The sequence below is a fragment of the Macrotis lagotis genome, chromosome 1, assembly GCF_037893015.1.
Source record: "Macrotis lagotis isolate mMagLag1 chromosome 1, bilby.v1.9.chrom.fasta, whole genome shotgun sequence".
In the NCBI taxonomy this organism is placed as follows: domain Eukaryota; kingdom Metazoa; phylum Chordata; class Mammalia; order Peramelemorphia; family Peramelidae; genus Macrotis; species Macrotis lagotis.
In genome coordinates, this window is record NC_133658.1 from 175,393,522 (window position 1) to 175,419,353 (window position 25,832).

General features: G+C 33.3%; 1 protein-coding gene and 1 long non-coding RNA gene across 4 annotated transcripts in view; both read right to left on the reverse strand.

The window, feature by feature from the left end:
• The window catches only part of MACROD2 (mono-ADP ribosylhydrolase 2), a 2,318,796-nt gene that overhangs the window by 1,223,869 nt on the left and 1,069,095 nt on the right, over positions 1-25,832 (reverse strand). The window lies entirely within an intron of this gene.
• Positions 2,815-23,908, reverse strand: LOC141504425 (uncharacterized). Its single transcript, XR_012473367.1, has 2 exons — positions 22,083-23,908; positions 2,815-19,018 (listed from the first exon to the last, which is right to left on the reverse strand). It is a non-coding gene; the product is annotated as an uncharacterized LOC141504425 (long non-coding RNA).

Consider the following 25,832-nt stretch of genomic DNA (forward strand, 5'->3'; position numbering starts at 1 on the left):
TTTATAAACCTGTTGCCAAACAGATTTGAAATATATACATTGTGAATTCCATTCTGTTGGAGATTCAAGCTAAGAGAAATGCCTCCATTTCTGCATTTAATATACACAGGCAAAATTAGAATGATGCAATTGCCAACCAAATGGATACCTTCTTTGAAAATGGCAGTTCTTCCTGGGTAAGCAAATGAGCCTGATGACTTAATAGTCAATTGCCAAACAAAAAAAAAAAGACTATAATTAGAATAAAGAATCCTCCAAGAAGAGAACATATACACATTTGTGTGCATATACAACACACACACACACACACACACACACACATATCAGGGCAAATTATATATCAGGGAAAATTATCTACTATTCTAAATTTTGCCTTTTGTAATTGATGTGGGTACAGATGTGTCAGAAGTTAGAATGATCTGATTCCCATTTTCAAGGCAGTGAGATGATGACTAAGCATTCACTTTCACACTATTCCAAATTGTCTGAGATTCCTAGCTGATCAACTCCATCACCTCTTTGGAAGGCTTAGGATTTCACACCTTCCGGTGTTACCCTCCTACACTGAGAACAGGCTACAAAACAATGTCATACCACCTCTCTTCTCCTTAAAATAAATGCCTGAAATGCCATCTGTTCAAGGAGGTATTGCAGTTATAATGATAACTTGCATTCCCCCCCCACCCAGTTTCCATCACATTTGCAGAGATTGGTTTAGGCCACTTGCTTCATATGTGGTTCTCCGTCATCATTCCTAAGAGGCATCAATTTTTTAATCTCTGTTCCTTGCATGACTCATAGCCAAGTCCAATTCTATCTATACCTCTGTGTACTGCGAATTGTGAGTCTGCATTGACATATAAAAATGGGTTTACGTTTAAACAGATTTTTTTTTTCCTTGACAGAAGCTTCATTCTTGAATTTTAGGTTTCACATGAGTTCCTCCAAGAACTTTCACCTGGATAGCACTCTGAATAATTGAACAATAGTTGTTGCAGGTTGATCCTTGCTTACTTTTGTGAATGTTGGGAAAGGTACCATTGCAAAATCAGGGAAGCACTTCATGACAATTTAGAAAAAAGTAGGGGCTTATAGAATAATTTGATTAGAAAAGAAAGTCTTGTTTCTGCTACGCAAATTATACATGTAATACGGACATGTTTTGTTCAACTGAAACTTATTGGTATACATTGTAGGAAATATATTTTGTACTCAAAACCAGTAAAGAAAAAAACACTTGTGTGAGGTGTGTATAATAATAACACTCAGTTTTATAAAACTTTAAATTAAAAAGTCATCACAATAGCTCTGATGTAAGTATTATTATCCCCATTTTGAGGGCCTTCTGGAAAAGGGACACAATAATATGCTATTGGTGAAGCCCAGTAATTAACCCAGATATTCTGGAAAGTAATTTGGAACTATAGCTTAAAAAAACACTAAACTATGTACATATACTCTTTGACCCAGTTTTACCATTACAAAACTTATACATTAAACAGAACAAGGGAAGGAAAAAAGATCCATACATACAAAATAATTCTTTCTCTAAAAGGAAAGGAGCATAGGCAGCTAGGTGGTTCAGTGGATAGAGCACAGACCCTGGAGTCAGGAGGACCTGAGTTCAAATACAGCCTCAGACACTCAATAATTGTGAACTTGGGCAACTCACTTAACACCATTGCCATAAATAAAATAAAAATAAAAGAAATAAAATTTAAAAAAAACTAAAGAGAAAGGTATAACCATAAAATGGAATTATTAAATAAATTATAGCATACGAACTTCATAGAACATTGTTGTCTTATAAGAAATGATGAACGGGGCAGTTTCAGAGAAGCCTGGGAAGACTTACATGAGCCAATGCAGAACAAAATGCATAGAACCAGGAGAACAATTTATCCAATAATCTAATCCATAAAACCTCAAAGACATAAGACCTGTTCAACCCCATGATCTACCATGATTACAAAGGACTATTGATGAAACATGCTTCTTACTCTTTCATAGAGAGATGATGGACTCAGGGTAAAATATGGTTTTTATTTTAATATGCACAATATGGGAATTTATTTTTCTTGACTGCGCATATTTATTATAAGTTTTTCTTTCTTAATAGTAGGGGTAGGTGAGAAAGAAACTCAATCTTTGTTAATTTAAAAAATGAAAATTTAATTTTAAAATAGTTATAACTATTTTATAAATAAGTGAACTGGTGCTCAGAAAGATAAAGCAATTTGCCCAAAGTCAAATTACCTAGTAAATGTCAGAGGCAAAGTTCAAACCCAGATTTTTGAGAGCTATATGGTAGATCCAGAAACATTGCAACACATTACAAACACAAGATAAATGAGATAAATGGTGTCACCTGAGATATTTATGACTAAAAAAAAAAGATTGCTCAGTTATGTAGCATGAACAAAGGACAACTAATGAACAGCCTACATGCTCTCCTGATGTGATATCAATGAATATTAAGGAAAATCATCTGAATCCTTAGTAATCCCTTATGGTGAATTTGTCGGAGGACATGGATAACAGCTGTGAAAGAGACAGGCATAGGTAGGTTGTAATTTGTATTCCCGCAGGGAATTACCACAAGTCACAAATTCACTGGAATATTTCAGAGTTCTTTCCATTATAATGTATTTCCATTCTAATGTAATAAGATCTTAACATTAGCATTTTATACTATGCAGCTTATAATTCCTATTAAGTTTAAAGTACCAATTCTGAGGGTCTCTAACCTCATGTTTTGAAAGCACTTGTCATTTCCTTAGATCTCACTCTGTATATGTGTGTGTTTGTGTATGATGTGTGTGTGTGTGTGTGTGTGTGTGTGTGTGTGTGTGCATTTTACAATGCAGTGGGTCTTAGTAAAGAGAAACAACAAGGGGCAGCTAGGTGGCACAGTGGATAAGAGCACCAGCCCTGGAGTCAGGAGTACCTGAGTTCAAATCTGACCTCAGACACTTAATAACACTTAATAATTACCTAGCTGTGTGGCCTTGGGCAAGCCACTTAACCCCATTGCCTTGCAAAAACCTAAAAAGAGAGAGAGAGAGAGAGAGAGAGAGAGAGAGAGAGAGAAACTACAAAATCTCCAAATGAGACAAATGACTCAAAATAAAGATTCTAGAATGGTGCCATCTGAAACAACATCAATTCTCATAAATGTCATTAGGAGTAGTTTATAAAAGAACACTGGTGGGAAAGGAAGCCTTTTTAGTTGTAGAAAGGTGTTAGGGGTTCTTAAGCATTTTGTGTCATGGGTATCTACTAGCATTCTAGTGAAACTTATGGATCCCTTCTCAGCATGTTTTTTTTTAATTTTTAATTTTTAATTTTTCCCTAATTTATCATTTTTAACATTCAGATTATTTTTAAAGTTTTGTTTTCAAATTCTATATTTCCTTCCCTTCCCATTCTCTGAGACAGAAAGCAACCTGATAGAGGTTATATATGTGCAATCATGGAAAATATTTCCATATTTCTGATTTTGTGGAAAAAAAAGCCAAGAATAAAACAAAGAGAGAAAGAAAGTAAAAAAAAAAAACATGCTTCGATATGTATTCAGATGTCATCGGTTCTTACTCTCAAGGAAGATAAAAGCATCATTTTTTAAATGAAAAAATAAAATATACAGGATTTCGAAGAATTATGTTGAAATACAGTTAATTTATATATTTCTTTTAAAAATAAATTCATGGGAGTGGCTAGGTGGTGCAGTGAATAAAGTACCGGCCCTGGAGTCAGGAGTACCTGGGTTCAAATCCGGTCTCACACATTTAATAATTACCTAGCTGTGTGGCCTTGGGCAAGCCACTTAACCCCATTTACCTTGCAAAAAAACTAAAAACTAAAAATAAATTCATGGATTCCTTAAAATCTATCCAGCGATTGCTTAGGGGTCTGTGACTCTCAGGTTAAGAACCCATGATCCTCATCAAAGTTCAGCAACCATTCAAAAGTTAGATAGGATGTTCTATTCTTTTCTCATATCGTCTACCTTTGCCCAAAAATCTTTCTCTGTCTCTTTTCTTTTTTTGGGGGGGGATTCAATAATCATTTATTAAGGACCTGTTCTAAGTCAGGCACTGTGCTAAGACTTAGAAATACAAAATGAGACAAAAAAGCAGTCTCGAGGAGTTCTAAGTCTATTGGAGGAGAAATCAGGCCAACAATATGCCTTTTGTCTTAAAACAATTTAGTGTCATAGAAGACTTGAGAGGTCATGAAAATTGAATTCAAGAATTGGAAGAATATTTTCTTTGAAGAGGCATTATATACATTCTACTTTACTCCCAGAAGAAAGAACTACAATCAACAGATGATGGCTTGCAAAAGAGCAGAATCAGGATTGATGCAAAGAAAATGTCATTATTTAGTCATTTCAGTAGTGTCTGATCTTTTATGACTTTATTTGAGTTTCTTGGCAAAAATACTGGAGTGATTTGCTATTTCCTTATGTAGTTCACTTAACAGATGAGAAAACTAAGGCAAATGACTTGCCCAGGATCACAAAGCTATTCAGTGTCTCAGGCAGGATTTTAACTCAGGTTTTCCTGACTCTAGGTCCAGCACTCTATCCACTGCACCACTTATTTTCCTCAAACAAATAGAGCTATCAAAAAAAAAAAGTTGAGTGAATTACATAAAAAAGTTATCTATGCTGCCTCTTACTATGGGTTTTGAATACAAAGACAAGATGAGCACATTTCTGGGATGTTATAGAGGACAACCTTGCTCAACTATGATTTTATTAAATGGTCTTTGAGATCCCTCCTAAATCTGAGAGTTCAAAATGTTCTATACAATTATAGCCATCCATGAAAATGAATGCTAGGGAGTGACTGAATAGAAAAATGCTTATGTATGTGATTTGTATTATTAATGAAGATGAATAAATGGATATATATTTTGGAAGTGTGTGAAAGCACCAACTTTATTAGGAGTGGAACATACTGGCCAAAACCTAGTAGATGATGGCTACTCACAGACCAGCTGGAAGATGTCAAGATGACTGTCTTCAATCACCGGCAACTGAAAACTAGCCTGCAACCTAATTTGACCAGACAAATCACAGGTTACTTTTTGGGTTTTAAAGTTACATGTTCAAATTCATACCAAAATTAGAGTTAGACAATTGAGTGTCAGAATCTTAGAGCTAGAGAAGATTTACAGATCATCTGAAATGAACTCCTCATCACATAGATGAGTAATCAAGCCTAAGAGTTGAAGTAATTAAATCAAGGTCACAGAGCCCTGAATATTTTAAACATATGAGGAAACTAAGGACCAGAAAGGCTAATTAACTTATTCAAGGTCATGTTGCTAAACAAGAGCCAGATTCAAACTCACTTCTGCTGACTCCAAATTAAGTTTTCCTTCCCCTAAAGAATATCACCCTTAGAAAAACCTAGTAACAGGCTGGAACTAGAATTCAAGGCTTATTGCTATACTAAATACATATTTGCCTAATGGGATTAATCTCTCTAGTTCTACAAAAATAATGACTTCTTATAGTGAAATATACCATCTATAAAAAAGCAGAACTATTTGGCAAAGAGTCCTGGGTTTAGAATCAGGAGACTTGGATTCATATAGCAGATTTGTCACTTAGTACTTGAACTCTCTAAACCTCAGTTTCTTCATTTACAAAAGGAAGGAGTCAGCCTTATGTAAAGAGATGGGCTGGCACTTCAAAACTCCTGAGTTCCAATATAGCCTCAGAAACTGGTCAGGTCATTTAACCTCATTCTTCCTAAGACTTCTCATCTGAAAAATGGAATGATAATAATAGTTTCTACCACCCAGGATTGTTGTGAAGATGAGATAAGATAATATTTGCAAAGTGCTTAGCAAATCTTAACCTATTATATGTGCTAGTTATTATTATCATTATTGTTAGTAGTGTTTGCATTATTAATATTCTATAAGTATGATTCTTGAGTATTTCAGAGTACAGTTTGTAGCCAGTGAGAGTTTAAATGCTAAAATAAAAATGTAATATTCAGAGTACTTATAATTCAAGATCTTGAGTATCAATTTCTTTAAATTCAAATCCCTAATTTATACAGCAAAGATTATTAAAAAGAATTTACCAGGAGTCAGGAGGACATGAGTTCAAATCTGGCTTCAGACACTTAATAACTACCTAGCTATGCGACTCTGGGCAAGTCACTTAACCCCATTGCCTTATTAAAAAAAAAAAAAACCCTAAAAAAAAAGTATTGACAAATAAGTGAATAACTGAAGTTAGCATAGTATATTGTGTCTACACAACAATGTCAGTCAATAAATATATACTAAGCATATGTTATGTGTCATGCCATATGACAAATATTGAGAAGACAAAGAAAGGCAAAGGACAGTCCCAACCCTCAAGGAACTAAAATAGATTGGAAAATCTTCTAGGAGAAGAAAAAAATAGAAAAATGAGAGATGAGAGGATTGGGAGAGTAAATACTCAGTGAAGGGGCATGATGAAGAATTCCAAAAGAGAAAAGGTGGGTGGCAAATGAATAGATGGATAACTTGGCTTCCTTCTTAAATGAAGGTTCTGGAAGAAAAGGAAAGTTTATAGTGGCAGAGGGCATTGTTGAAGCGTGAGTGACTGAAGAGATCTCAAAGGATGGAGATGTTCTTGGGAGTATGGCAAAAGATAGATAATGAAGATACAAAGTTCAAATATGAATTTTGCCTTCAAAAATGAGACTTTTGTCATGTTAGTGTGCCTATTCCACTCAAATATATCAAAATTCTTAGAAGCACATTCACCAAGGATCTATGCTACTTATTTTTTCACAGTACATGCATGTTCTTTCCAATTTTCCACAAAGGGACCATGATCAATTTAGTGTGATCCCCTGGTGACTCATATTGTTCCTTTGTGACATTTTATTTAGACATTCTTCCCATAACACCTTGCATTAATCCACCCAAATAACTACTAGAGACATTTGTGAAATGATTGATTTTTCACATCTGAAAGACATTTGTTATGGTATGTTAACTGCAATAAAACAGAAGAAACCTTCAAGAGTTCATAATGGAACTGAATGCCAAGATAAATGTTGTATTTCAGCAATATTCACCCATAATAACTGACAGATATTAGTGCAAGAATTACATTTGGCACAAAGGGGTCCTTTCATCCTTTTTTTTTAATATGAAATATGTATATAATGACATGTAGAAAGACTTTAAAGACTCTGAATGCTGCATTTTGGACACTATCAAAAGCAAAAGTGAGAAAATTTTGTTTTGTTTCGTATGACCATTGATGAATTTCAGTCAAACATTAGAGTAGCCTTTGATAGCAATTGAGAACCTATTAAAGCAAATTAATATTTCAGGGAATCAGCAGGGAATACATGACAAATTAAATCTTTAAAATAATTCTAAGATCCCCAAGGAAACACAAACTTAAACTGTACACCCTTGTTAGTCATTTATGGACTGTATCTACCAAAACAAATTTGAAAAGTCTAATAGTCTGGAGTTCCGTTCTGCATAATGGAACCAGCATCTAACCTTTCACTGTATGAAGATTGTTGATTGGATTCCCAGTGGAGGTGGAAACCTGGCAATCAAATCAAGGTCTCCAACACAGATAGGCAGAAATAACTGATATTACCAAGGAATTTAATTATAAGAAGACTACTGTCTCCAAATCTTTAGATATTTAATGTATTTGGATTTACGATAATATAGTCACATTAAAGTAGTTCTTCAGTAAGAAATTACTATGTATGTCTGATAGAAGAGAATATAAAATTCTCTATTCATTTCTAAACTATTTGACAAATTAGAGGTTTCCACAGCTTGAGGACAGATTCACAAGTCAATGATATTAGCAACTGCTTCATTCAATCCTTTTTGCTGTTTAAAAGATCTATTTTTTCCCTCATTCACAGATTGGAAATTCCTCTTAATAGACAAGTCTTTTACTCAGACAAAAATAGAAACTAAAAATAAGAAACAAAACTTAGTCTTGTCTAATACTACGAAGGTCAGGAGAAATGGTATTACAAATATCTTAACCAATGAAAGAACTTGGTAACATTAATCACCAATAAAAATATAAATATAAAATCCTGCTTTTAGTATATAAATAAAACTGTGGAATTGGTTGTTTGGAAATGGAGAAGAAAATGTGCATGTTAGTGTATGTGTGTATGTGTATGTATGTATCTAATATATAATTCAGTCAAAATATTAAACATCTACTATATGGGAGGTACTGAGAAATGAGAATAAAAATACAAAAAAAGAAACAATCCCTATTCTCAATTAGCTTAATAAAGAAAAAAGAAAAAATACATATATAAATGTTAGAGAATACAGAAAATACAATTTAGTTAAATGGAAAGTAATTAGGGAATGGACATCAATGGTTGAAGAAATCTGAAAATGTTTCCAGTTGAAGATGATACATATGTTGCCTACTGAAGGAAAAAAGAAATTCTATGAAATGCAGGTGAGAAGAAAGTATATTCCTGGCAAGAAGGACTGCTAGTACAAAAGCACAAAAGTGTGAGATGGATAACTGTATGTAACAAAGCAGAGAGAAGACAAGTTTGGCTTGACCTCAGTGAGTGGAAAAGGGAATAAGATAAAAGGAAGAAGAGACAAGATGGGTCTGGGTTATGAAGGCCTTTAAAAGATAGCTGAATCTACTTCTCCAACATGAAACCACACATTTACCACACTGGATATTAAAGGTGTATTGGTGAACTTTTGCTTCTTTCAGGTCCAATGCATACTTGCATACTTTCAATTTAATTTTGGCAAGGCTAGATACTTTTGAAACCTGTTTATTTTCATTTCTTAGATAACTTTCTTAATATGTGATAAGCTGAAAAATAGTACTGCAGTACTCCATCTCCACTGGGTTAGTTCTAGAATTCTGATAAATGTATAATAGAATTCTGATAAATGAATAGATATATTTATCAATTCCCTCAATGTAAACAAGACACCAGGTCCATATACTAAAGGTTGCGGGGTGGGGGGGGGGGATTGGGAGACTGTTTTAGAGGTGAATATTTAACAGTCTGTTGCAGATGATCAGATCTTACAGCCCCACCTTGACTACTTCTGAAAATGGGTTTTGAATAGCCTTGAATAAAAAGTGAGTCTCATAAATCAAAATTACCTTTTTTGCAATCTTCAATATTCCAATCTGTACACTGTCTTACCCAGGACAGTCACTTCTGTTTCAGTGCAATTAACTTTTCTTTAAATTTCTCTTCTCACTGTTCTTCCAACTTCAACTTTCTACCTATTAGTCCCTTCTGAAAATCTTTGCTTGTTTTCTGGGTTAATGAGGCTGTTTTGCAATGAGTTGGTCAATTCTTGCCATTATTATTCATTTTGGACTCAATTGCCTTTTGGCAGTGCAGCTGACAGTGGTTCAAAATAAACTTCAGTGATCTGCAAAATGTTTGAAATCTCCATGCTGACTGTTGTTGCAATATCTCATTGCTATTATTGAAATTTGCTATTTGATTCTAACATCTGAATGTGTGCTTGGATTATTATGCATTCTTAAAACAACAAAATTAAAGTCACAACAGAATAGAGCAATGAAACACATATGGATGGTTATAAATCTAGAAACTCATAGAGAACAACTGAAGATGAGGAAACCAATTCAATTTGATTTCACCTGATCAAGCCCTAACAATGAGTCAGTCTAATGTCAGTAGATGTGGAAATCCATAACTATTCCTGTCAAAGATATAAATTATCTCAAAAGTCCTGCTTGCTCCAAGTAGTTCACAAACCACTATACAGAAGCTTCCATGTATTACATTTGTGAAACCAAAGGAACAAAAATACCAGATGAACAATTAACCTTTATATGAAGAAAGTGAAACAATATTCTTGGCAATAAAATAAGCATATAAATGGAAGTGGGGGAGCAAGGAAGAATAATTTTATTTGAATAGTTCTGTTTACTCTCATTGTTAACATATATAATATCCAATATATGTACCAAATATAGTTAATTCTTCATTTCATACTGTGTATACATATGTTCAAAGACAATTAAATTTTTCAGTCCCTGAAAGTCAAGTTGAGTTCCTATGAATGAGTAAGAGAATAAATAATACTAATTAGACTCTGACCAGTCAATGAGTGTTTAATAAATCAATGCTATCTGACTGCTTAAGAAAAAAAAGTATGGCATTAAAGAATAAATTTTTACATATTTTATATGATGTTTTACATTACATGTTCCAAGAAAGAAATAAAGTTGCTACTAATGTTATAAATTGGAGACCCTGGACATCATTGAGCATATATTTAAAAAAAGGTACAAAATTAATTTAGAACATCTGACTATTTAATTTGAATTCAATTAAAAACACCATTTTATATCACATCGAATAACTTATTTGACAATATTTTCTGCTTTCGAGTGGAATATTTTGTCATCCTAGCAACAATGGACTCAGTTAATTAGCATTTAATTTATAGAATTTTGTTCTGATCTGCAAAACTGAACTTCCAATTTGGTCTAGAGGACACCATGCAAGCTATGATATTTGCTTTCCCACAGTTGAAAAAGGATTTGAAGCAATCTTTAATCTTCCACAATATTTAATTATTATCTGCTTTACCACTTTATTGTGCTTCTAAATTGCCTTTAGAAATTTATTCTAAGTTAAGCTATAGTATGTACAATCACAATTATGTAACAGCTGTAAGAAATTTCCAGAGCATGTTGCAAATTTTGGGGGAATGGTGGGCAGCTGTGGGATGTACAACCCAAACATCTTTTGCCCAATTTCCTACAAAACAAAGTACAGCAGGAACTTCCCCAAAACCTACTATAATGAGAAGAGGCATCAAGCCTCACCACTTCTAAGTAGTATTGGGAAGCATAGCAAGTTTAGAAAATAAAGGCTCATTCATTAAGGTATAATTGGATCAATCTCCCTTTATTGGATTAAATTTTAAATTATATAACCACACTTTGAGGTAGAAGAGTAAAAATCAAGAATTCAGGTCAGGTTCCAAACACAAGGAACATCAAAAACATCAAAAGCCTACATCAGAATAGACAAAGCATCCCTAGCAAGTTCTAGAAATTACTTGTAATCTTTTCATAATTAAGAAAGCATTCTACAGAAAGATAGTCTGGAGAAAAGCTGGTTCAATTGGCCTTACAAATATTATGACTTCTAAGGACCTCCAAGTCCTAAAACTTCTAAGGGAAAGTGGGAACAATTGCCCTGTATGAATGAAAACAAATACCTTTAAACATTTACAAAGCACTTTACATATGGCATCTCCTTTGATCACCCCAACAACCATATGAAGTAGGTGCTATTTATGTTTTCCATTTTGAGAAAGTTGAGTTTGAGAGATCTAAGTGGCTTACAAAAAGTCACACAGCTAATAAGTGTCTCAGAAAGGATTTGGAGTCAGATCTTCATGATTCAAAGTCCAAAAATCTATTTAAAGTACCAACTAATTGCTTTTAAAGAAGGATTTTCAAATTTGAATGCAAAGATGCTGAACTTATTTTTCAAACAAATCTCACTAGCTCTGGGGAGGTCAGACTTTACTATAATAGAGAGTTGTCCTGAGAGATAGCTTTTTATTCTGAAATATATCACAAGCTTTCTCCCCCTAAATTGCACCTTGCCCAAGGAGTTTCTTGGAATTTCTATAAAGGATTCTAGCAATCATTTTCAAATAGCACAATATTCCCTAAAAACATTCTTTTTTGTTTGCTTTCAGAGGTTGCTAGGGTTTTGTTTTGTTTTTATCAGAAACCAATTACTGGAGTATTATTGGTATGGCTTATTATGTAAAAGAAGGTTCATATTTATGCACTGTGTGGTAATTCACATGTAAGCACTAATTACATACTTAGGCAACTAAATATTCTAGCAAGAGATAAAATTCTATCTATGAGAACTAGCTGATATTTACTTAGAGACTAATGTAAAACTAGAGTGCACAATGTAATTTCATTACCCATCATGTTTCCACTTAGTACTTGGAACTGAAGAAAGTAACACAATTTTAAATTGCTATATTCATTAAAAATATGTGCTTATTTTGCGTGTGGTTTTTTTAAACATTCAAAATAATAACTTCATCTATATAGATAATTATGCCTACAACTGAGCAAACTTTTTCAAACTCACATGGAAGATTTCAGAAAGAATTGTACTCTTTATTTAAATGCAAAGTTTATGAACCTAGTCAATCCATTTGGGTCAGAAAATTAAGCTAAAATGGGATTTCCAAAAATGGTTAAAACAGAAATCACACGATTGTGACAATAAATTTTTGGGTGCTTTCTTCCTAGGGAATTCAAGGGGAATCTAAGAAGACAGCTGAATTTCAGCAGTAATATAATATAGACACACACATCAGTAATTAAGCAGGGTAGAAAAATGCAGAGAATAGCTTCAATTTCTTGTCAGCTTGCCCATAAATCCATGTATTTAACTGACCTCATTTTGGTTCATGCCCACATTTGAAAATTCCTTCCAAAATCTATTAAATAAAAACCCACTATCAAAAGTTTAATCTACATCTTATCTACTGTGCACTATAAAGCACTGAGTTTATTAAAATGTCCTCAGTGAGGGATTTTCAGCATACCTGTTTGCTTTTCATATTGGTCAAGTGAAATTAAATGAAAAATTTCACATTTCAGTTTATTGGGGAGAAAACAGATCTCAGTGAAATCCAATTTATGAATGTTTTTAGTGTTAATGTAAAACTGTCCTTTGCCCACAAATTGACCTCATCCTTGGCCCCCCAGAAATATGAGACTCTCTCACAGCCACTGGACTGTGCATTTATCATTCTGCTACAAAAAACCTCAGTATTTTAAAAATATAAATACAATGGCAAAGCATTGAATTGACACTTATGATAAAATGCATTCGATTAAGACTTAATAAAGTACTGTGTATATTACTAGTGAATAATGCACAGTCAGATAAAGTTGGACATAAAGCAAATAGAGTGTCAAAGCTAATTGTACTATGCATTCTTCAGCCACATTACTTACTTTATTACTAGATTAAAATGCATATTGTGTTTCAGTAGCTTTTTCATTCTTTTGGCATATAACAAAAAACTCTTTGGCAAAGGCCACCAAATTCAGAACATAACAGCCATATGAGATATTGGAAACAAGGTTGCTCAGGAAGGTGGATTTTTGAGATTTCAACTTATATTATGCTTTGGATTAAATCAGCACCACTTCAGAGGCTTCTACAATGAGAAAGTTCATTCATTGTGTTCCCTTTGGCTTGCAAGAAATCAAAATGAAGGAAAATTCTAAACCATTACCACCAACAAGCTATTTCCTCTAACTTTTCAATATAACCAAAGAATTATAATGAGGATGGATGTGAGAGGGAAACATTCTACTCATTGAAATCAGTTAAATCCGACCCCTGGCATTTATTAACTAGGCAATTCATATATGACATCTCCTTGATTCAGTTTTCTCTGACTGTAAAATGGGGGCTATTAATAAGCATAGATTCAAGCAACCATATTTACCTCAATCTTTAAAATGGGGTTAATGTACCAACTTCAAAGATTTATGAAATAATGAATATAAAGAACCTATCAAACATTAAAGTATTAAATAAGTGGTGTCATTTACTACTTTTCCCTACCTGCATCTCAACTTTCATTGGAATGGGCATTTTATCTATTTTTTGTAAACATGATAGGCTAATCATTAGTAGTACTAGTATGTTTTCCTAGAATAACAGAACTTGACACAGGGTCATAGAGCAAAGGATCTAAGACTGAATCTCAAAAAGACCTTGCAGGCCATCAAATTCAATCACCTCATTTTCCAGATAGGGAAACAGAGGCTTCAATGCCTAAGCAATTGTTCATGGTCACATAGGTTTTAAATGTCTAAGGTGGAGTTTGAATCTGGTCCACTGTCTATTAGTGCTTCAAGTTATTATGGTTTAGGTTTTCAGAACTAGAAAGGTTCTTCAGAACTCAGTCAAATCAATTCAATTCAACAAATCAAACATTAATCTTCTACTTTGTCAAAAAAAATGAAGCTAAAGTTACCACAGAATTGTAGAATTTAGAAGGTACAAGTTTCCTTAGTGACCTCTGGGACAAGTGAAACACCAAAGACAGCTGTACTGTAACTACTTGATAAGAATACATCTAGCCTCTTCTTAGAGATATTTAATGAAGGAAAACCTACAATCTTTCAAGGTGTCTATGCTCCAGTTTTGAACAGCTCTAACAGTTAGGAAGTTATCACTGATATCAGGTCTAAAATGACTTCTTCGCAGGTTCTATTTTAGCCATCTGTGGGCAAATGGAACAAGTCTAAGTCTCTTTCACAAAAGAGCCCTTCAAATACCTGTCTCCCCAAGTATTCTCCAAGATATACATTATCAGCTCCTTGAACTGACCCTCATATTAAAAGGACTCAAAATTGCTATTCTAGTTGTCTCTGGAGTCTTTTCAGTTTATCCATGACCTGGGAGGAGCATAACTGAACACAGTGAACCCGTTGAGTCTGATGAGGATAGAGTATAGAGACAATCATCATATTCCTGGAAGCTGTGATTCTCTTAATGCAGCTCAAGACTGCATTAGCTTTTTTATTTTTATTTTTTGGCTTCTACATCATACCACTGACTCATATGAAATTTGTAAGTCCACTAAAATCCAAGATCTTTTCCAGACACATCAAGCTTTTCCCAGACACATCAAGCTTTGCCCAACATATAGTGTGAAGCGGATATTTTGCACCCAAATATAATTTTTTATATTTATTCCCTATAAAAATTTATCTTCTTAAATTCAGTCCAATACTTTCAAGCCTTTCAAGATGATTTTGGAACCTGACTGAGTCATCCAAGGTGCTAACTATCTCTTCCAGATCTTTGTCATGTGTAAATCTTATAAAAATACCATCTACAATTTCTTTATCTAAGTCATTGATAAAAAAATGTTACGCAGCATAGGACCGAGCACAGATTCTTAGACTATTCTACTATAGATCTCCTGGGGTTGACAATGAACCACTGATAACCACCCTTGGGGTTTGATTGCCACATCTCTCGCCTGACTTCACATGCACACCCTAAAATTTAAGTTGAATCCTTTGAGGCAAGAATAGAAGAATATTTAAGAGAGCTGGATTTTTAAACTTAAAACCATTATAGACCAGATGAGATCTTTTTTTTCTTTTCCAGATGATTTCTAAACCAAATTTAGAGACACAGAACTATGACTGAAGCAAATATAAGACAAAAACAATTGATTTTTAGCTAGGATTAATAAATAATACTAGTATAGAATTAATTTTAATTTTCTTATCAGCATGTTCTAGGAACTGTATTAAGCACTTTACAATAATTATCTCATTTGATCCTCACATCAAAACCAATAGGTATTATTGTTAACCCCATTTTACAGATGAGGAAATTGAGGCAGAGAGAAGGTAAATGACTTGCCCAGTTTCACACAGCTAGTAAGTCTCAAACATAATATGAACTCAAGACTTCTTGACTTCAAGCCCAGTGCTCCACCTTCTCTGACACTTAGATGCCATCTAGCTATAAGTTATAGTATAAATGTAATTTCCAATAGCTGTGGTAAAAAAAATACAGATGCAAAGGAAAATTTGAATAGTTCCTGTTTTCTATTTTTAGGTAGCATCATCTCTAAGCAAAAGTCACTTTCTTTCTTTGATACTACCATTTCATTCAAAACAATTAAATCTCCCTCTCACTGAAACTTTTTTTGTTGTTCTTACCTTCCTTTTCCAAACTTTATAACCATTGACATTATTTTTAGAGGACTATGGCATGTCTTTAGTCCTCAGTCTTAATGTGAGCCCCAGGATCATTTACATAAAACTCTCTTCATTAGTGAGCAGTTAAGTGGTACTGAAGTCAGAAAAATTCATCTTCCTGAGCTTAAATCTAAGCTCAGAAGCTTTCTAGCTGTGTGACCCTGGACAAGTCACTCAATCCTGTTTATCCCAGTTTCTTCATCTATAAAATGAGCTGGGAAAGGAAATGGCAAACTATCCAAGTAACTCTGCCAAAAAGATACAAAATTGGGTCTTGAAGACCTAAACATGTCTGAAAAAAGACTGAACAAACACAAAATAAGTACATAAGTATTATGTGAAGGGTGGAGTTTGAAAGACAGAAAGGATCTTGGATTTCGTCCATCTTCAATGATTCAGAGTAGAATTCTACTTTAATGAAAATATTAGCTTATTTTCCTCTGAGAAAGGGCTATTCATTTCCTATTTTAATACATATACAAATATGAATATTTACATTTCTCATAAATTGTGTGTAGAAACTATATTTTTCATCTTGCCAATACATATCTTATAGAAATCAGAATACTGAAGGTTAATGAGACATTAACTGAGCTGTTAATAATCACTCCCTATTTGTCAACACTGGCCCAAGTTCAGTTTTTAACCTATAGACCTAGTTCATATTAAATTCTTACTCCTTTGAACTCCTAATACCATCTCTATAGACTATTTGCAAATGGCATATTTTCTTATTAAATTAATTTTTACTGTTCTTACATTTTTATTGAATTTTTCACATATTGATGATTTGTATTCTCAGCTAGACTAGAAGCTTTTAGAGTTCACAGATATCATTCTTGTATTATCTTAGCCAGGTTACTTAATTTTTCCAGGACTCAGTTTCTTTAAATATAAAATGAGTTACTTAGATTAGATGACCTTGAGGTTCATTTCCAGTTTTAGATTTCTAACCTATAATATTTTATTCATAAAATACAGAAAATACCTTAGAGACTATCTAATCCAAGTCACTCAGTTAAGGAAATTTAAGTAAGTAAATGGGGTGTGTGATTTGTTCTGATATTCTTTGGTGCACAAGTACTATGTCCCAATAGGAGTTTTATAACTATAAGTAAATCATTTGAGATATATGTGTATATATAGGGGACCATCTATTTAATATGTTTTGAGGGGGCACTGATCAGAGAACTCTAACCAAAATATTCTATTTTATTGGTCTATTACAGTGGATCAATTTTATCATTCCTTTGGGTTTTGAAGGCTTCCAGGGGTTCAATAGTTTCCTATTAAAATGTAAAAACTTCTGGGAGTCATCATAATGAGTTAGGAAAATCACTAGATTTCTGAGTCAGGAAATTAAGTTCCTATCCGGTCTCTTGAATTACTGAGCCATGTCACATTGGGCAAGTCATGTATTTATTTTTCCCTGAGTATCTATTCTCTCATCTTTAAAATGGGGTAATAGAATTTGTACTTATCTCACAGGAAGACTATGAGAATAAAATAGAATACTATACTGAAGTGTGACAAAAAGCCCTAAAAATGTGAACTGTTATTAATCAAGGGCATGATTAATCCTGTTATTAACTGATACCTTGATATTGAATTATTTGACAACTCCCGGGAACAAAAATGATCCTTTAGAAGTAAGCATAGGATTTATACTGCCTTTATAATTTGGTGAGAGGAAAGACTAAGGAATTGGTATAAAAGAGACCCATTAAGAGGGTGTTAGGAAATTATCAAAGTATTTCATCAACTTTAGTATTTTATTTAGGAATATGAGTTAAAAATATGAGAAATACTTTAATTACTGTCCTTTGTTCTTGAAGAAGACCATGACCTAAGGAAGGTGATGCCATGATAAGTATATGAATTGGATGTGAGTGAGGAGGTGCTATGCTAAGTCACCAGACTCACTTTCACCTCCAGAGTCATTTGGGTACAGTGGTCAGATTTGAATCAGGATAATTAAAGATGACCTTGGATGTGAGGCAATTAGGATTAAGTGGTTTGTCCAAGGTCATACAGCTAGTTAGTATCAAGTGTCTGAGGCCACATTTGAACTCAGATCCTCCTGACTCCAGGACTGGTGCTCTATCTATCTATACTACCTAGCCATTCACATACTGTATTATATATTATATCAGACTTCATTCAAGCACTTTAATGGAATTGTGATTCCAGTGGTTGTAGGGAGTTTATTAGTTCAAAATATAACTAATCAAAACTCTCCAGAAAAAAAAATAAGACAATCTAAGATGAGAAGCTTGGGGCTTCAGCCATATAGGGACTAAAGGAAAAACAGTATTGTCCAAATTTAGCACAATTAATATTTTCATTTTTTTATTTGAAAGAGTTTTGAATTATGCATTTTTCTATTCTAAATAATTCTGTCTAGCTTGGGATGAAAAATCTTACACAAAAAAACCTTTCAAATAACAAGTAAGGTACACTCTATAGCCATTGCTGCCTCAATAAGATATATTATTCTTGTCTTTGAGAAATTTTGGGCATTATCTCTTATATTTCCTAGAAAGATGTCATTTGGTCCAAAATGTTAATGAAATAATTCTATAGAAGATACGAGATCTTAAACTAATACATACATAGCTAACATTTATGGAGCACTTTAAGATTTGCAAAGTGTTTCATAGATGTCTTCTTATTTGAGGTTTATAACTACCCTGGGAAACATTATTATAGGCATTTTACATGTGAGAAAGCTGAGGAACATGAAGTTGAAATGATTATTCCAAGGTCATATAGATAGGAATTGTCAAGAGGTGGAATTCAAATTCAGGTCTTCCTGACTCCAAGTACTAAATAGATTACACAGAGCAACTTTTCCTTCCTTTAGTTATATAGGGACTAAGAGAAAAGGTGTTTTGTTTTCCACAACAGGGGTAATAAACAGAGTATATATAAACTCATATTTGTGTGCAATCACCTAAGACTATAAATTTCTTTTTTTTTTCATTTTTATTTAGCTGCTGTGGCAATTAAGTGGAGTAGCAAATAGAACATCAGCCCTGGAGTCAGCAGGAGCTGAGTTCAAAACTGACCTCAGAACCTTTTCACTTACTAGCTGTGTAATCCTGGGCAAGTCACTTAACCCTGATTGCTTTACATCCTTTCAATCTCTGGTCATCCGGATTCATATCTGGCCACTGGACCCAGATGGCTCTGGAAGAGAAAGTGAGGTTGGTGACTTAGCACAGCACCCTCTCACTCAAATCTAGTTCACATACTTGTCATGGCATCATCTCCTGATGTCATGGTCTTCTTCAAGAACAAAGGACAAACATCATAAAGACTATAAATCATACTCAGTTGTCCATCTATACTGACAGAATGCATTTTTTTCTCATCAGCAACTCCTTGAATGAATAAAAATACAAGTCAAGAACAAATACATAAAACTATATATAATTGGAATTACTCCTTTCCAAGCTATATAACACAAATATTTCTGAAAGTCAAACATATTCTTACTGATGCATCAATGGCTATAGAGCATTCCTAACTTACTATATGAAAGATTTTTGGTGAAAGACTTTACATCCCAAGTTAGACAGAAGTCTTTAGAATAGAAAATGTATTCTTCAAAACTGTCTTTCAAATAAAAAAAATGAAAATATTAATTGTGCTGAGTTTGGGCAATACTTTTTTTCTCCTAGTTCCTATATAGCTAAAGTCCCAAGCTATCTATAATTGGCTCCATTTACTCTAAAAATATAGTTTTAGGTACACAGTACTAAGAGGAAAAAGGAGCATGGTATCTTCAAAAGATTATGTTCCTCTCTATATAAACTATTCTGCCTCCTTTAACCAGATGCAGCTCCCAGGATAAGCTCACCAACTTTAATCCCATTACAACCCTGCTAACCCAAGTTTTGAGTAGAACCAATTCGCTCAGCCTCCTCCCCACACTGATCACTGATTGGTGAGTTGGAAAGTGAAGCAGCCAACTCCCAGTTCTTTCCATGATTGAGAACTCAAACTGTACTTTTTCCTCAACCTACTTTGTATTGAATATGATCTTTTATCTCTCTTGTATTAATGAGTTCAATTATGCAAAAGAAATCATTTTGGAATAAAATAATTTATGATTCCTGATCATCATTCCTACAAGACTATTTGAATACCTAAGGAAATCTTCTATGACACCATCAATATTGATTGAAATGAATGTTATCTAAAAATGTGAGCCAACTCTTTATCTTTAGCACAGAAATCACTACCTGGGCTGATGGTACCGACTCTTCTTGCTCCTGTCAGCAATTATATTAACAAAGGTTTATTTTCAAAGTTAGAAGAGTCAGACATGACTGAAAAATGACTAAAAAGCAACATTTCCTAAATGGTTGAAGAGTCAATTAGGAGGACTTACTCCAGTTGCTCCTTCTTTTCCCCTGTAAGGAACTCCCTAATTTGCTCAAGAACTTCTTGTTGATAGAGAACTAGGACTTGTTAAAAGATGAGAAGATTTTGGCATAGTCATTATCTTAAGAGCAGCCCTTTAAATGCTGAATGAATCTGACTAAAATCAGGAATGAATATCAAATGGAAGTCTTTACTTCCCTTTTCCAAACCAGGAATGGAAATATATAGACACACATTATCCATCTCTCTATCCATCTAGCCATCTAGCCATCTGTATGTCTGTATACATACATATATATATATATATATATATATATATATGTATGTATATTTGGTTTACATTATGATATGATAAAATACATACATATTTGAAAATATAATGGAACTCTGTGTATGTATGTATGTAGACACAATATAACATAATGGAACACTATGTGTGTGTATAAAATATGCATATAATGCAAGAAATTATATTATAATTTTTATATACACATATGCATATACATACATCTAAATAATTTGAAACTGTTTAGATATCAAATTGATTCTATAATATAGGAAGGAAAATAATTGTCTTTGAGTCATTGACTATATCTCAAACAAGAGCAGCTAGGTGGCACAGTAGATAAAGAACTGGCCTTGGAATCAGGACAGGAGTTCAAATGTGACCTCAGACACTTGACACCTACTAGCTATGTGACCTTGGGCAAGCCACTTAACTCTGATTGTCTCATTTTCAGTACTATCTCCAGTCGTCCTGACTCATATCTGGCCACTGAACCCAGATACTCTGAAGGAGAAAGTGAGGCTAGTGACTTGGCACAGCACCCCTTTACTCAAATCCAGTTCATGTGCTTGGTATGGCATCACTTCCCTGATGTTATGAATCTTCTTCTAGAATGCAGAACAAACATCATCATAATATTTAATGATCTTGTAATTCTTTAAAAACTAGTGACCCATATCATGATAACTATATCAGTGGGGAACTTAAATTAAATAAAATATTTCATATTCCAACCATTCTGATTAAATAGGAAATGATCTGACTTGATATAACCCAAATGAAATACAAGGATTTGCCTTATCATTTACAAAGTATAAAAAAAGTAGAATTATCTTGAAATCTGCTTTTTCTATAGTTTTCCTTCAATAATAGGATATGTATTATTTTACTTTATAAAAAAAATGTTCCTATTGGAGCTTGGGATGATGCAATCAAAAACAATAATGAAAACTTTGATTTGGATTCAACAAATCACTGGGTATGGCAAACACTGTATCTAGCGCTATTTCAAAATCTCTAAACCAGGTTGAAATAAAACAATGAATTCTAAAACCCACTATATCTTTAACCTAAGAGTTCTGCTATATTTTTCTTCATAGTTAAAAAGAAATTAAATCAAAGCAAAAAAATGATTTCATCATAATACAGCCCATTTTAAACTGTTAAAACTGGAAGAATATATGAATCAACAAAATATAATCAGAGTTTTCTTCCTTTGTAGAAGTAATGTGTGGTGAAATTAGGGAGGCATAATAAAATTGTTTATTAAAATTACTACATTTTGAATAACATTTTGAACCCAGAGACTAATCAAATCACTTTTATAAATTTCTCTATCAAAAATCCTGTAAGTGTAAAGTCTAATAAGCAATAGGAAAAGAAAAAAAATCAGAAGGCCAAAATTTTTTAAAGTTCAGCATATAGCTCTGAAAAAATAGCAAAAGTTGAACATAGTATCAAAAAAGAAATAAAATAGTTGCATTGCCATGACACTATAAATGTATATTCAAACATATTTTCCTTGTTCCATAAGGTATATACTTTAATAAAACAGAAGAACATTACAGCAAAACTTACTTGCATTTTTAGAGATGACAAAATGTTCTCCTAGCTATTTGCAGCGGTGTCAAGAAGGTATGAAAAGTTCATGACTGTGTCTCTTCTTTATATTCAACACAGAATTTTCTAAGGAAATTATAAAGAAGAGAGCATCCAAGCTGACCCAAGAGAAATAAAGGAATTGAGTATTATTGATTAAAGATAAACAAAAAAAAGAAAATATCATTTTTGTTCAAATGAACCATTTGGCATAAGAGAAGATATATTTCTTTGGTCTAGGGATGAGGCTTAATCAATATGTAGCATTCCAATGAACTGTATACTTTATCTAACAGAAAATATTCGATTTTCTACTAAATGAGACATTTTTGAATGTTTAAAGAAATAAAAAGATAAAAATAGCATATTACAAATTAAAGGTTTCTTTAGAAGTTATCTAATCCAATTTTCTCCATTGTATAAACCCCCTTCTATTTCTCTGCTGAATATTTCTATTAAGGAGTTTATTATCTTCTGAATCAGTTCATCACACTATTTAGATACATAAAACTGTTGGAAATTTCTTTTTGATGTTAAGTTAAAATCTCTCTCTTCATAACTTTTACCCATTAACCCCAATTTTGACTTCTGGAGCTACAAAGAACAAATCTCTTATCCTTGCTTCATGATAGTTTCAAATTTTGACAAAAGATACCATCTTTCCCCTGAGGCTTCTCTGATATGGCTAAACTCACTCAGTAAGTTTCACCTCAAACATGTCTTATATGACATGTTTTGCCAGAATCCTTGTCATTATCACACATCCTTCTCCTGACACTTGTTACTCAGGTGATTATATTCATATTATTTATATCCAGGCATGCCTTCTGCTGCTACAGATTAAAAAAAGCAAAGCAAAACAAAAACAAAAAGCAACAATTTCTATAGCTTTTTATCCTGTACAATTTGTTATTGTTGTTGCTGTTGTTGTTTTCTTACAAGGCTTTCCATAAGCATAAATCTTCAAATTCTAGAAACCAGAAGATTTCCTCTGGATTTAAATATATACCTATATGTATGTATGCATGTATGAACACATCCTCATACATATAGATACATATATCCATTCACATATATGTTTTTATTCTTTTTCCTCAGAGATCCCAGTGTAGTATTTGAGCTGTCCATCTGTTTCCTCCCAACATTCTTACGTACAAAAGATGCTCCTAAGATCACCACTATGAGGTTCCAGACCCTTTAGGGTTTGCAAAGTGCTCACCACAATGCAAAAGAAAACATGTAATAGATATACACTAAAGGCATCTGCGCTCAGTACAGCACTATACTCCTTTTGTCTAAAGAAAAGAGTATTGGGGGCAGTTAGGCAGCACAATGGATAGAGTACTGGCTCTGGAATCAGAAAGACTTGAATTCAAATTTGACCTCAGACACTAGTTCTGTGACTCTGGGCAAATCACTTATCCCTGATGACCTCCAAAAAAAATTGAGAGTATTTAATTGGTGACAACATTTTAGAATAGTGGCATATATATACAGCTAACCAGCCCTAACCTAAACACTAACAATCATAGAAATACTAATGGCAATGTATACTTTTGTGCTAAGAATAGAATAAATACTTTATAAATGTTTGTTGACCTAACTGGATTTATGGGATTCAAAATAGAAGAGAAATTATTGGTAGTAGGTTCAAAAGGGCCCAAAAGTTTGAGTCCAATCTCTGTCTCATATGGTCATGTCAGTTAGGAAAGTTGTTGATCCAGCATTGACCTTGGCCAGTGGTGACACATTAAAATAGAAATGTCTCTCTTGTGTCTATGTACCTACCTCTATCTCTACCTCTCTGTCCCCACCCCACCCCCTGCCGCCATGGTCCCCTACTCTTTGTCTCTATATATATATAAAACCTCAGGTCAACCTCACAATACCCCTGTGAACGAGATAGCACAAGCATTATTACTATTTTGCTGCTGAAGAAATTTGGGCACTAACAGCTAACTAGCTGCAGATTCAGAACTCAAACCTATTTCTTTTGATTCAAATTTAGTACTCTTTCTCCTTATATATACACACACTGCATTTTTCTCTCCAGGACCCAAATAATAGGATGAGAAAGAAACATAGAAGTCTGTTCAGCTAACTTTCTAAGCTACTTTAATATCCAAGAGTGTCTTTATCTATATTTGGTCTCTGAACCAAGTCACTAGGTTAAGCAATTTAGCTCCCTCATCTTAGAGCTAACCTTGAGTTAAGAAGGACATGACAGGACAGGGCATCAGCAATATTATGTGGGTATATTTGGAGTGGTATAAATCTGATACAGATAGAAATGCCAATCTTCTTTTTGTTGTCTTTTTTTTTCATCTTTCTGATTCATCATGAACTATAACTTTTCCATTCTATGTCAATCAAGGAAAACTTCTGATTAACATTTCTATTACAATAGGTAATGATGAATAAAGGAATGTTTCCCACTGTTAAGGGGGAGAAAAGGCAAAGTAGCAATGAACAGCATGCATTTTTGTTGTTTTATTTCAAACGTGCAACTAAGCATGTCAAATGATTAATGATTACAGATTTTCAAATTGTTTTTTGAAACTACCAATAAACAAAAGATAACTTTTTAAAAATATATAAGTAATTTTTTCTATTATAATATTTGAAATAACTCCACCTTTAAAGTCGAAAATATTGACATGTAGCTTTTTATTGCCACAAAGACACATCTAATTTTATAATATCTCTCCCTATATTTAGGGATTGAGAAGATAAGAATGATAATTTAAATTAATTCAAGAAATTTTTAAAATCCACTTTGTTGAAGCATTATGTGAAGCACTGGGATACAAATTTAAAAGACCTAGTACATTTGCTCAAGAAGCTTAAATTCTATTACATTATGGGGATAAAGAGATATAACAAACACATAAAAAGATTCAATGCAAAGTAGTAATTGATGGGGATCTAGATAAAGTGCTCTAGGAAAACATGAGGAATGAGAGATCAATTTGAGGTGAGAGCATCAAAAGAGCCTATCTGGAGAAGTTAGCACCTGACCTAAGCCTTCAAGAAAGACAAGGATTCTGAAATGCAGAGATAAGGAGAGAAGAATTCAAGCATTGGGATGTGTGGTAGTAGGTAGCATATATAGTTTTGAGAAGTATTCTATTTTTGATGGATTGTGGAAAAGTAATAAAAAATGAAGGTAGAATTTCTACTGACCATATCGCCATGACTTATTTATTCCTAAGTCCCTGATGAAGATGCTTCTCTTTTAGTCCTATCTCTATATGATTAGACTATATTTGCCATGGAGATCAAGAAATACACAAAATTGACTTCTAGCCACAGATCACCTACTAATTAGGAGCCTAAATTTTAATACAACTAAACCTTAGGACAATATTTATTCTTTGTTTAATTTAAGAGTTATAGAAATAATCTATTGCTGGGGTTCCTTTGAAAATAAATCCAAGTTAATTGATGTAAAAAAGGATTGTTTGCTGCTGCTGCTGCTACTATTACTACCACCATCACAAATCACAATCATTAAAAGGGATATTAGGAAAAGGGAAAAAAATAAGGAGATATCCTGGTTTCATTCAAAATTTAAAGATACTGGAGGAAATCCAATTGATAAATGGCAAAGTAAAAATACCATATATGTGAATATGTATCTCTGTGAGTTGCACCATATATGTACAGAGCATGATGCCAGCCACTGTGGAAAATATTTTTAATTGCTAAAAATTTTCCCTTTTGTCATGG